The sequence below is a fragment of the Felis catus genome, chromosome B1, assembly GCF_018350175.1.
Source record: "Felis catus isolate Fca126 chromosome B1, F.catus_Fca126_mat1.0, whole genome shotgun sequence".
Taxonomy (NCBI): domain Eukaryota; kingdom Metazoa; phylum Chordata; class Mammalia; order Carnivora; family Felidae; genus Felis; species Felis catus.
Window position 1 is genome coordinate 70,088,999 of NC_058371.1, and position 15,001 is coordinate 70,103,999.

General features: G+C 35.4%; 1 long non-coding RNA gene across 1 annotated transcript; it reads right to left on the minus strand.

The window, feature by feature from the left end:
- Nucleotides 1–13,165: 13,165 nt before the first annotated feature.
- LOC111560030 lies at nt 13,166–14,601 on the minus strand. The gene is made up of 2 exons (XR_006597412.1): nt 14,212–14,601; nt 13,166–13,298 (listed from the first exon to the last, which is right to left on the minus strand). It is a non-coding gene; the product is annotated as an uncharacterized LOC111560030 (long non-coding RNA).
- Between the last annotated feature and the right edge of the window lie 400 nt (nt 14,602–15,001).

The following is a 15,001-nucleotide window of genomic DNA, read 5'->3' on the forward strand; positions in this document are numbered from 1 at the left end:
GTTATAGGACCCTTCATATATTATTTAAAAAAAAAGTACCTGGATGGGAGCATGCGAAAGGGACAGAGATATTAAAATGCAAGGGTACCCAGCGATCTAAAGTGGAAGAATTTAAGCAACCAAATAAATACTGTAGTATTGGGTTAAGTAATCTGAGTGTCATAGTCACTAGTATATCACTGGTGAGTATAAAATGAATACCCATGAGGCAGTAATGATATAAGTAAATAATTTAATAAATTAATAACAGAAGACTCAAATCTCCCATACAGAAGAATTGCAAATAACTTGTGTACATGCTCCTCCTTAAGAAGGTGGACTATAACTCATCACCCTTTGAGGGAGGATTGTGCTTAAGGACTTGCTTCCAAAAAGTACAGTATGGAAATGGGGTACGAGGAGCTTAGAGTGAAGAAATGTGGCAAATAGTACTGGAACTGAGTGATCAAATTTCACATCATTAGTGATATGTCATGCTGATAGCCTGTGCCCTTGATAGCATGCATTGAGAATGGCACTTAACCTCTAAGGTCTTTCTCCTCAAAATCTGAAACTCCAGTTACATAACATGAGACAAATATTATACAAATCTATACTGAGGGACACTCAACAAACACCTGACATTCCTCCTCAAAACTGTAAAAGCCATCCAAAACAAAGAAAGTCTGAGAAACTGTCATAGACCAGTGAAGACACATGAAGACTAAAGGTGGAATAGAAAAAGTACATTAAGGAAAAATTAGTGAAATGCAAATAAACAGTGGTGTTTAGCTAATGGTAATGTACCGGTATTGGTTCTGTAACTGCAGCAAATGCACTGTAGTAATGTGTGAGGTTAATAACAGGGGAAACTGAGTGTGGAATATATGGGAATGCACCACACTATCTTTGCAACTCTTCCGTAAATCGAAGGTTATTCTAAAATAAAACATTAATTTAAAATAAAATAAAACAGGGGCGCCTGGGTGGCGCAGTCGGTTAAGCGTCCGACTTCAGCCAGGTCACGATCTCGCGGTCCGTGAGTTCGAGCCCCGCGTCGGGCTCTGGGCTGATGGCTCAGAGCCTGGAGCCTGTTTCTGATTCTGTGTCTCCCTCTCTCTCTGCCCCTCCCCCGTTCATGCTCTGTCTCTCTCTGTCCCAAAAATAAATAAACGTTGAAAAAAAAATTAAAATAAAATAAAACATTAATTTTAAAAAGTGAACACACACACACACACACACACACACACAAGGCATCTGAATTATAGAGACCCAAATGACAATTGCAGCTCTGACATTCACACTGATAAGCAAGTCTTTATAAGAAACAGCCGTTAAAGACTATCTCCTTGTCAAATTTTGATGGTCTGTGTATACTCTGCGTTGCATTGGTGTATCATTAATTTCTATTAATTATCTACTTCTAATCTCAAAGTAAAAGCAATCTCTTCGCATGTGGGCTCCTCAGAAAAAGGTAAGGATGACATGAAAGAAACAACAAAACAGGGTGCCTGGGTGGCTCAGTCGGTTGAGCACCCGACTTCAGCTCAGGTCATGATCTCATGGAGACTAGTGAGTTTGAACCCCACATAGGGCTCTGTCCTGACAGCTCAGAGCCTGGAGCCTGCTTCAGATTATGTGTCTCCGGCTCTCTCTGCCCCTCCCCCACTTGCATTTTCTCTCTCTCTCTGTCTCTCTCTCTCAAATAAATAAACATTAAAAAAAGAAACAATTTTTATGTGCATAAATCTGCCCAGAAAAGTTCATCTCCAATGTTAAGAATTTTCATTATTATTCTCTATGCATCTACTTAAATTTGACCAGAGAATGCAACTGAACCTGATATATTTTGAAAGCCCATCCTAAACTGCCAAATTTATCAACATACAATTCTTTGAATAAGTTTCTAATCCTCTTTCAGTCAAGAGCTATTTCTTTCCTCTGCAAACTTCTTGCATTTTCAACTTTTACTAAATTTGTATTTTTCACTTAATAGTTATTTTTCAGGAAGATAAACATTTGCCACAATTTCCTGTGTGATATTATGTATATGTAGATATCAGCAAAGCTACACTGAAGCAAAGAAACAGAAAGACCTCCTGTCCAGGTAAATAATACACCCCAACAAAGTGCGTTTACAGGGATCTTAATTCAAATTTATCCCCTGAAAAATATATAAATATCCTTGTGGCACATTCCTTCTAGGTCTTTCCTTTTTTAAATTTTTTTTAATGTTTACCCATTTTTTTGGAGAAGAGAGAGAGAGAGAAAGAGAGACAGAGACAGAGAGAGAGAAAGAGAGAGAAAAAAAAAACATGAGTGGGGGAAGGGCAGAGAGAGAAGGAGACACAAAATCTGAAACAGGCTCCAGGCTCTGAGCTGTCAACCCAGAGCCCAATGCGGGGCTTGAACCCCAGCCTGGAGATTATGATGGGAGCCAAAGAGGGAAGCTTTACTGACTGAGCGTCCCAGGCACCACTTCCTTCAAGGTCTTCCAATTATTAGTTGGAACTAAAATATTAATCTGAAAAGGAAAAATTCTGCTTTTTTTTTTTTGTAGCTAGAGTTTTGGGTTTTTTTTGGGGGGGGGGAGGGGTGGCGGCGCCCAGGTGGCTCAGGTCATGATCTTACGGTTTGCGAGTTCGAGCCCCGGGTCAGGCTCCGTGCTGACAGCTCAGAGCGTGAAGCCTGCTTCGGATTACATAAACATTAAAAAAAAAAAAAAAAAAAAAATCAGATTTCTTTTTTTTTTTTTAAAGAACCACTTAAAAGAAAGTCCCTAACCTTAATGTATTTTGACAATACTGGCTTTATCTTTCCCTACTTTTAATTATTATTTAAACAAAAAAAATTTTTTTTAATGTTTACTTATTTCTGGCAGAGAGACAGAGCATGAGTGGGGGAGGGGCAGGAAGAGAAGGAGACAGAATCCGAGGCAGGCTCCAGGCTGTGAGCTGTCAGCACAGAGCCCCACGTGGGGCTCGAACTCACTTACCCTGAGACCATGACCTGAGCTGAAGTAGGTAGCTGACTGAGCCACCCAGGCGCCCCATCCCTACTTTTAATTATTATTATAAAGAAATTCTATTTTGTTGTTTTCTTAAGTTTATTTGTTTATTTTGAGAGAGGGAAGGTGGCATGCGAGTGGGGGAGGGGCAGAGAGAGAAGCAGAGAGAGATTCCCAAGCAGGCTTCACACCATCAGTGCACAGCCCAGTGTAGGACTCAAACTCAGCAGCTGTGAGATCATGACCTGAGCAGAGATCAGGAGTTGGGTGCTTAAAGAGATGGACACATAACCGATGGCACCACCCAGGCTTCCCAAGAAATACTATTTTAAATTAAAACAAAAAGTGTCCTACGTATTCCCTCTCCTGTCATCTATGAACAGTTTCTCTTTTCCTGAGTGTGCAGTGCAGTAAGGAAGAGAGAATATTCATCGGAAGAGTTCTCATATTGATCATATAGAGTTAGGTGCAGTAATCGTATGTTTCTTTCACATGGACACCCATTTGTACCCATTTTGCAAGATAACTCAACAGGATAAAAGCCAAGGAAAAACTAAATGTATTTAGTATCACTTTAACACTGACTATCAAGATAATTTACAAAAGAAAGCTTTGGGGGACAAAAATACATTTCCCATGATATGTTTTAAGTTCTCACATTACTTGATCCATCAATAATACTTTATCCTTCCTACCCAAAGTTTTCTCTTCCCTAAATACGTACAAATATTTATAGAACACCAAGCATCTGCTCTGCCTCTTCTTTTAGTGTCTTTGCGCTTTCGTCAGTATCATTGGACAATCTGCATTGTCCATTTTATGAGGTAATCTAACATCTGCTCAGAATTGCTTGCGATCTATAATTAATTATAAAATGCTATGTAAACCATCACATACCTGATGGTACTTTAGAGCAAACAAAATTAATTGATTCCTCATTTATGACATAGTTTCTGTCTCATTTGCTTGGGCAGCTGTATTTAATATTATGAAATTAGTCAAAGAAATAAAATTCTCAGAAGACACACTGCATTCCAGTAATTGCCCTTTCATCATGACTTATTCTTCTCATTAAAAACATATTGATAATCTATATCAACATGATACTATTCAATATTACATATATACAGAGGTAAAAGGTACCTTTCTTTTTCTTTAAGGCATTATGATTTATGATATGCTAGAACATAACCAAAAATATAAAGCTTTAAAATGTCCAAGGAATTTTATATGCATTTTCTTGGTTACATACTCTGTATGCATTTCATTCATATTATGAGAGAGCATGAAACAAATACACCCATTGCTGCTAACCTGATTGAGGTGCTCAGCATCTCCCTTCATAACTATTCCCAAGGTTTTCACTCTCTTCCAATACGTTCTTTAGTTTCTGCCAAAGTGAGCTTTCTGTAACATCAGTCTCCGCATGTAACTGCACCACTTAATACCCTCCCTTGTCTACCAGATAGAGTTAATTTGCCTGATTGTAATAGAAAAGGCTCTTCTGTGAATATTTAATTATCTTTCTATGACTTGGACTTTAAGCCACAATCATATCAAAATCTTTGCAGTGTGTTGAAATTGTCAATAATTCGCACACATCCACATTGATTCCTCTGCAATGAGTTTTTTCTCGGCCTTACTCAAGGCCTACTACCTGTCCCTGTCTATAATGCATACCTATTCATCAATCTACTCATATTGTAAGACTAAGTATATACCTGTGTACATACTTAACATATGCAGAGTCAAAATCAGGAGAATAAATAATCTAAATCATCCATCAACTCTGATTTCCAGTTCGTGTCAAAGGAATACCATCAACTAAACCCAACTGGAAAACAGAATTCCTGAGAAAATACTGATGGTGGAAAATTGTGGAGAATAAATTTAGAGGAGCAAAAAGACTGTATGCAGCACAATATATAGAATTTGACCCCTGCACTTGACTAAAATGTGATTTTTTTGAAAAGTTTATTTATTTATTCTTGAGAGAGAGAGAGTGGAGAATGGGCGGAGAGAGAGGGAGAGAGAGAATCCCAAGAAGACTCTGCCTTTCAGTGCAGAGCCCAACGTAGGGCTTGAACTCATGAACTACGAGATCATGACCTGAGCCAAAATCAAAAGTTGGATGCTCAACTGACTGAGCCACCCAGGCATCCCTAAAATTTGATTAAAAAAAAAAAAAGAACCATAAAATTGTACCATGTAGTTGTAAACCTGACAGTGTAGGTTGAGACAATTTAAGCTATACAATCTAGAAAATGTTTCTTCTTTTTATATTAGAAATAAATATTTTACTAAATATAGTAAAATATAAATATTAGTTTAAGGACTAATAAACCTTTAAATAAGAAAGAAAGAGTTGTGTTTTGTTTTTTGGAAAACAATTAAGATATGGCATATACTTTCCAAAGCAGTCTCAATAAATAAGAACATTTCAAGGGGAAGTAGTTTTTATTTTTTAAGTCCTAGTAATTCAATTCTGCGTTTTTTGCCTTGGTTTATTGTATAAATATGTAATCATCATCATTATTATTGGTTTAAACCAATTATGATTTTACCCCCTGGAACTGAGCATTTCTAGTAATTCTAGAAAAAAAAAAAAAAAGGAAAGCCAGGGAAGGAAAAGTAGATGGATATTAAGCAATTGGCATGTCAACTGGAATCATTAAATAATTCTTCCCAGTGTCTTTTTCTCAATTAAATGCAAAACCAAAAAAACTGTTCTATTATTATGACATAGTCGTTTACAACAATATTCTCTTGCTTATTTGAGGGCCCAAAATGGCTGAGAGCAATGGAAATATGACAGGAAATAATGATATACAGCTAGTAGTCATTAATATAAAAAGATACCTTTAAATTACTCTAAAGAAGTACTTCACAACACTTTCTCGCTCTATTGGTTAGCACATTCACTATGTCTAATCTGCCGAAATATCACTCAATTAACACTCATTAGATCTGAGTTCCTCAATTTTGGTCCGCTATGTGTTATGAGCAGCATAAGCCTATCACTTATTTAAAGTGAATTAAAAACACTGGACAAAATCTAAAAACAGCTACCTGGAGACACTTAAAACAAACAGCCAAACAAATAAACAAGCAAGCAGTTTCTGAAAAGTTGTAAAAACTAGAAAACAACATGCATGTAGGTGAGCTTTTCAGTTTTCCACAAATGTGGCAGCGGGGAGGGGGTGGGTGGTGGGTGAGGTGTGTGTGTGTGTGTGTGTGTGTGTGTGTGTGTGCCCATGCATGCAACTAGCTGTGGAGAAGAATAAATACAGGAGGATAAAACTTTAAGAAGAAATCATGCTTTGTTATTGGACAAAGGACCTAAAACATTACCTTTTGGCTGCAAAATATAGGTGGATTCCTTTACAAGAAAGAGTCAGTATGGAGGATCCCCTAATTCTGTATACCGATGCACAAAAATTTCAGCCTGTCCCCACACCATTCACACCTAAGACAGATCCGAATCAGCAGGGCAAGCACTTAGAGAACTGCACTGAGATTTGAGCCACCATAAACAGAAAATAAGTCAGAATTTATGATCTCAATATAACCAATTTGATTCTCTGATAATACAAAAACATCAACATTCTCCAGAAGAGCTTAACAGGGTTCAGAGGCTATATCGCACATTCACAATGTCCTGATAATTTAAAATTCTTCAACGTACAAAGATCTAGAAAAATGCAGGAAGTTCTCATGGGAGGGTGACATCAATAGATGCTAACCCCAAAATGACTGTCTGATACTGAAATTACCAGAGACATTATTAAACCGGTTATAAAATAATGTTTCATAAGGTAAATAGAAACACACCTGAACTGTATGGTATAGAGGGAATTCCAAGAGAGAATTAAAACTTATAAAAAAGAACCACATGAAAATTTTAAAAATGAAAAATGAAATGCCTTAAATAAAAATTCAATGGTGAGGGGCGCCTGGGTGGCGCAGTCGGTTAGGCGTCCGACTTCAGCCGGGTCACGATCTCGCGGTCCGTGAGTTCGAGCCCCGCGTCAGGCTCTGGGCTGATGGCTCGGAGCCTGGAGCCTGTTTCCGATTCTGTGTCTCCCTCTCTCTCTGCCCCTCCCCCGTTCATGCTCTGTCTCTCTCTGTCCCAAAAATAAATAAACGTTGAAAAAAAAATTAAAAAAAAAAATTCAATGGTGAGTTTAACAACAGAATGTGATAGCAGAGGAAAGAGACAATGCACGTTAAAGTACATTGATAGAAATGATCCTATTTGGAAAATAGAAAAAACAAGATTGGAAAACGTGAACAGAACTTCAAGGACTGGTGGAACAGTATCAAACTCTAGACCATCTGTTTAATTATAAGTCTCAGAAGAGAGAATAAAAAGATTGGAGGACAAAAGATATATGAATTAATAATGACCACAAATGTCCCCAATTCAAAAAAGACAAAGTTACAGATTGAAGAATCTCAGCAAATCTAAACAGAATAATCTTAAAACCATGGCTTTTAGATGTATCATAATCAAACTGCTTAAAAAACCACAAAAGATATTGAATACAACAGAAGAAAACTGCAAGTTACACACAGAGAAACAATGATTCCAATGGCCATGAATTTTTCATCAGAAACCATAGAGATCAGAAGACTGAGAACAAGCGTGTTTAATATATTGAAAGAAAATAACTTTCTTTTCCAAAGAAAAATGTGCAAGTAGATCCTTCAGGAGTGAAGGAAAGCTAACTACTTTTTCAGAGGAAAGAGTATAGAGAATTTGTCCCCAGTAGATCTGCTCTCACAAGAAATACTAAAGGAAGATTTTCAGTCTGAAGAGAAATGATACCAACAGAAACCTGGGTTCTTCAGAAATGAAGGAAGAGCTAAAAATAGTCTGATGAGCTATAGCATAAAAACCAACAGACTAAAATGAAAGACTAAAATATGTTTATATAGTGCAAAAGAAGGCAGAAAATTGGAAGCAGAGAAGCCAAAGCAGAGGAGACAAACAAAATATAAAAGCTAATTGGTAGACCTAAATTCAAACAAATCAAACATTATATTAAATGGTAGAGTCATAACACTCTAATAAGAGGCAAACTAGACAGAGATTTTTTTTTAATCTAACAGCGTACTGTATAATACATCTAACAGTTAAAAATTAAAGGGGAGAAATAGGTACACAATGTCAAATGGAAGCATAAGAAGGCTGGAGTACTTATTATCTGATACAATAGACTTTAACCCCGATGGTCTTCCCAGAGATAAAGAGGGGCTGTTCTTTATGATAAAAGCAACAAACTCATCAGAAAGATATACAGCCATAAATCAGAACGCGCCTAAAAACAGAGCCTCAACACGTGTTGAACAAAAATAGAGCTAAAGAGAAAAATAGATAAATCCACAATCATAGTAGGAGATTGTAACAATTCTCTCTTGGTGATTGATAGAACAACTAACCAAAATCCTCAGGAAAATTATAAAAGACCTGAACAGCACTGTGGACGACCCATCTTGCTGTCCATCTCACACCTTTGCAATATGTGTTCTTTTCAATCCACACATGCCTTCAGTAGGACAGACCGCATGCTGAGAAATAAAACAAAGTCTCATTAAATTTGAAAGGATTCTCTTCCCACCACAAAATTAAATTAGGAATTAATAAAAATGTAAACAAAAATAAGTAAAAAATAAGGAATTGAAAATATTTTGAGGAAAACGATAAATATCTGGGGTTTAAACAACACCCTTCTATAGGATTCAGAGGACAGATATGAAATGACAAGGATATTGGAATTATAATAAAACAACATATCAAAATTTGTGGAATGCAGCTAAAGCAGTATTCAGCAGAAAATTTATACTGTTAAATGCTTATATTAGAAATAGAAGAGACAAACAAAAAATCAGTGGCCTGATTTTCTTCATTAGATAAAAAAGGAAACATGTACGGAGAGGGAAGAAATTTCCACAGAAAAAGGGGAGAAAAATCAAAGAATTAGAAAACAGACAGTGGAGAAGGTTAACAAAGAAGATTAGCTGATTCTTTAAAATGATCAATAAAGTTTGCAAACCCCTAGCTGGATATAATCACCAATATCAGGAATGGTAGGGGCAATATTATGAGAGAGTACACAGTTATTAAATGGATAATAGAGAATGCTTGGAACATCTAAATATCAACACATTTAACACCTTACAAAGAATGGAAATTTTGAAATATACAACATACCAAAAGATACACAAGAAACATAAATTTTTGAATGGTCTTATATGTATTTTTTAATGAATTTATTAACAAAAAACCTCTCAAAAAAAAACAAGCAAACAAGCAAGAAAGAAACAATTCCAAGCCCATTAGTTTTCACTGGTAAATTCTATCGAATATTCAAGGAATAAATAACATCAGTGTTACACAATATATTTTTTAGAAAATTGCAGGAGGAGTCATTCCCCATCTCATTTTATGACGGCTGCACAAACACAACGCCAACAATGGCAAAAGATATTACAAAAAGGGAAATTTCTCACATGAATAATCCTAAAGAAGTATTAGAAATCAAATCCAACTCTACACAAAAAGGATACTGCAATATGTTCATGTAGGGTTTATCCCAGGAAAGTAGAGTTGACTTAACATTAAAAAAAAAAAAATCATTTAATGAAATCCAACATACTAACAAAAAAAAATAAAAAGGAAAAAAATATATATGATTAATTCACTAGAAACATAAAAAGGTTTTGGAAAAGATCAACACTGAATCATTAAAAAACCTCTTCACAAACTAGGAATAGCATAGAATTTCCTCCAGCTGATAAAGGGCATGTATCAAAACTCTCTCCCCCAACATCATATTTAATGTTAAAAGCCTATTAAGTATTTTAATTGAATTAAACTTTCTTTTTAAGAAGGGAAGAAAGCAAAGAGGCAGCTTTCACCATTTCTATTTAACACTGCACTAGAAAAAAAATTATATTATTATATAGAGGCAAAAAGAATTGGAAAATAAAGTTAAGGAAAAAAAACCCAATTTATAGTAGTAGCAAAACCCACAAAATACCTGTGAATATTTTTGTCGAATGACATCTGACATTTCTATATGGAAACTAAAACAATAATAATAATGCTAAGAGTTTGCAAAGAAGACCTAAATAAATGAGGAGATGCATCACGTTCATAGATTAATATTCTTAGTAATTCAGGTAATTATCTTGAAATGGAGCCAACTCAGCAACACAATCCCTGTCCAAATTCCAACAGGTTTTTTTGTTTTTGTTTTTTGTTTTGTTTTGTTTTGTTTTTTTTCCAGAATTTACAAGTTGATTCTGCACCTTGGAAATACAAAGGACTTAGAAAAACCAAAGCAATTATATATGTTATGTGCATAATAAATGCACATAATAAAAATAAATGTATTTAATATACATGTATAGTTGGTTGACCTACCTGACCTGATTTCAAGATTTACTGTAAATCTGCAAGAATTAAGACAGTCTGGTATTGCAAAGAAGGTAAATATATATATATATGTATATATATATATATATATATATATATATATATATATATATATCAATGGCACATACAGAGAGTCCAGAAATAGACCCACCCATATGTGGTTAATTGATTTTCAGCAAAGATGCCAAGACAACTTAGTGAGACAACTTAGTGTGTGTAAAAAAAAAAAACCTTTTCAATAAAGGATACTGGAACAACTGAATATCCATATGGAGGGAGGAAAAAAAGAGCATCGTCCTTTACTTAATATTGTAAGGAACAATTAACTTCAAATGAATCACAGACCTAAACGTGATACCTGAAACTATAGAAATTCTAAGAAAACTAGAAAATTGAGATCTTGAGGTGGAAAGGGTTTCTTTTCTTTAATGTCTATTTATTTATTTTGAGAGAGGGCGAGAGAGAGAGAGAATGAGTGAGGGAGGGGAAGAGAGAGAGGGAGAATCCCAAGCAGGCTCCACACTCCTGGCACAGAGCCCAAAGTGGGGCTCAAACACAGGAACCATGAGATTATGACCTGAGCCAAAATCAAGTCAGATGCTTAACCAACTGAGCCACCCAGGTGCCCCTAGTTTCTTAAGTAGAACTTAAAAAGAACAAAACACAGACAAAAAAATTTATAAATTGGACTTCCCTTAAATTAAAATGTTTTGCTGGTTGAGAGACACTATAAGAAAAAAAGGCAAACCACTAAGGAATAATATTCACAACATACCTATCAGACAAGAAATTTCTACCCAGAATATAAGAATAATTTTATGACTCAATCATGCAAAAATCATCAAGGAAATGCATATTAAAACCACAAACTGAGCTAACACTACATGTCAATTAAATGAACACAAAATAAGAAAACTGCTCAAATCAAATGTTACCAAGGCTATTGTACAGCTAAAACTTTCACATACTGCTGGAAGGAATTGAAAATGGTGTATCACTTTAGAAACCAGTTTGGAATTTTCTTAAGTGAAGCATACACAAATCAAGTGATGCGGCTTTTCAATTCTTAAATATTAAACCAAGACAAATGAGAATACATTCTCCAGAAAGACTTGTATATAAATGTGCTCAGCAACTTTGTTTCCAGTAGCCAAAAATTGGACACAGCACAAGTGTCCGAAAATTTCATGTGAAAAGAGGAACAAATTGTAGTATACTTGTATAATGGAATATTAGTCAAGTAAGAAAAGAACTATAGGTACACTCAGTAATATGAATGAGTCTCAAAAATATCATGCTGAATTAAAGGGGTTAGGTGTTTTTTAACAGACTGTATGATTTTTATTATATAACAGTCTGGAAAATGTAATTTGATATATAGTGACTGAAAACACATTAATGGCTGCCTGAAAATGGCGCTGGAGGGAGGCATAGAATACAAGGGGGCACAGAGAATTCTTGCTGCATAACGGAAATGTTCATTGTCTTGATTGTGTTGATGGTTTCACAGATGTATATATATGTTAAAACTGATCAAATTATACAATTTAATTGTGTATACTTTATTGTTTTTCAATAATAACTTAATAAGGTTGGGAAATAATAGAAATATGGAAGATGAGTGATGAGAGAGAGAGATTGATTGATTGATTGATTCTGGAAAGAATATTAAACATTAAATAAGACATGGTATTTTCCCTCATGGGACTTTTAGTCTCCCAGGGTTGATAATATCTGCACCAAGAGGTAAAACAAAACAAAACAAAACAAAACAGATTCAAGTAAGCTTTCCAGGAAAATGGAGAAAAAAAAATACTGCTTAAAACTGAAAGGAAATAAAATTTATTTTCATCTGTGAAACCCCAATAAGGTTTGTGTTAAGGAGAAGCATTTGAGCCTTTATATTTGTATAGAATTTTGACAGGTGGATCTTGCATAGGGAGCCAAGGGTGAGTAGAGGTTACTTTAGATAAAAGAGAGGTCAAAAGTAAATCTATGACTAAAGGACAGTGTGTTATTGCATTGCAAATAGTCCTTCATAACTTGAGTGTGGCATGCTTGTATGATCATTATGGGAAACTGAGGACATGTCATAAATAGCTGTTTAAAAAAATACTGTGACATCGCTGGTTTGGTGATGAATGTTTCCTAATATTACCTCTCAAACCTGGGTTATTGAAAGTTTTAGCTGGTAAGAAAATGCTTTATATAAACATTTGAGAGGGTTACAGAGATTGTGCGGTGGTAGGAATGTGAAAGAGGGAATAGATATGAGGTGTAAAGGAAGATTGAATAGATCTTGTAAGCTATTTAGATGTCGAGGTGGGGAGAGGATGCTGGACAAGGAGAGGAAAAGTAAAAAAAAACTCCAAACTTTTGTATTGGATAACCTAGGGAATGGTAAATCCCTTGACAGAATCTGGGATTTAAATGAAAACATCTGGTTTGATAGAGAAAAGTAGGTTTGGAACAGTGGAGTGAATATTTTGTAATATCTAAGTAGATAGCTCAGTAAACACTTGAGGGAAAAGTCAGAGCTGGGGGTATTTATGGGTATTATCTACATAGAAACAGTACTTGAAGGTGTGTGGAACATGAAGAAGAGCGATAAGGGTGAATTTTATCTTTTTCTATTTCAATATGCTTCTTTTCCTCTAATTTACAAAGGACTCATAAGCAATATTTTCCTAAGTACAAGCAAAGAGATAAAATGGAAATTTTAGAAGAAAACACCCCAACACGTTTCAACTAATTTTACTGAAAACAGAGCATATATCGCCAGAGAGCTCTAGGTTGCTTTGCTTCCAGGTTTCTCTCTGGAATCATACCAGCCTCTTAGTGCAGGGTCATCTGGTGTGAAAGGGATGAAACCTGTAACGTTAAAGATATTGTTCAGTGAAGCACGCTATTGAGTTTAAGGATTGTTAATGACAAGAAAAAACTATCTGATGTCTAATAAAAACAAAATCCTCCCCATCCATTCTCCTTGTGGCTGAGCAAGGTACAAAATGCTGGCTTTGTTGAAGTACCTACAGGAAAATAAAATATATAACCATCACTATAACACCTGGGTCATTTCAAAGTTAACCTACCTAGAAAAAGAGTTTCAAGAAATCATTTGTAAATCCTTTCCCTATATTATTGCACACTGAGCAGAAGCTTACCAGTGGAGGGGCGCTCCCCTTACGGCAACATTCTTCAGAACAGCACAGAGATTGATGGCATAGAATGTATCTACTGAGCTAACCACAGCACTTACAGATAATGCCTTGCTCAATATAGAAACTCTCTGGAAAAAATGGAACAATATATCCTTTCATAAAATGTGCTCACTATCTTTAAAAGTGTACTTTTAATGGCATTTATATTGAAGAAATAGAAAAGACTGAGCATTTACAAAATATTGTACTATATCTTGGATAAATATGTCGTATTTGTGTAATCTCACCTAGTCCATATAATTCTTACAGAAAGAAAGAGGGTTGGGCTGGAAACAGGATAAGAAAGTGACCTAGATGGTTTTGTTTTAAAATATAACAAAAGTACTTTAATATTCTTCAAATCATTACATTTCCATTAATGTCTTCAGGGTATAGTTAAGATAGCTATACCCATCTGCACATAGCTCGTCCTCCAAGGACTCGAAACCACTTACAATTTTTAATGCTGCAATTTAATCTTCACTAGCCTAGACATCATCACTATTCAAAGGGGAGTTCTATACTTCAAAACAATTTTCCAACTTATGAAACAGATATGATTACATAAAGACTGATTCACTTACTTCTGAAGTCATATCACCACTTTCGAGCAGCTTGATTACAAGGCGGTAGGGGCAGGGATATTGTTTTACCTTGACAAAATGCGTTACATGCTGTAAGGACAATCTTTCACAATTTCCACATGTAAGTAAACATTGTGCCCAAGTATAATAATCATACATTCTTATAACAGCTACTATGTATAAACAGTTAAGAAGACAAATTAGAAAGTTTCCTGTGAGCTTGTGGGCACTGTAAAAATAAAAGGATTAAAAATGAGTTATTGGTATAAAGAACAAATGCCCGGGAGCCCAGAGGCTATCATACTGTCTTTGGCAAACACCTACTTTTCTCTGTGTCCCAGTTGTCTTGTTTTCCAGGTAAATCTGTGGCTTAGAGGATGCCTAAGAGCGTTTCCATCATAGCACTTACAATCCCCATGGTTCTAAATTGCTTGATGTAATAATGTACAGAATTAGGTAAAGAGAGTATGTCAGCGATGCTGCTATTAAAGAAAAGGATCTGTTCATTTCGTATACTTTGCTACCAGGGGTAGAAATAATATCATCAGCCCAAGGATGAATTCCACAACCTACATTTCCTCTTCATTACCTCTCAGTTGGCTTGCTCCCTTTCAATAATGCCTAATTCCTTAGGTTCTTATTGAAAGAGCTTGTTAATTTCAAAAAGGCTCTCACACTTTCTCCTAATAAGAATGACCTAGGGAAATTTTTAAACAAATGGATTTTAGAATTTCTAGGAGTATGTCCCTTTTCATAACTGCATATGGTTTCCGGACCATATGCTCTGAGA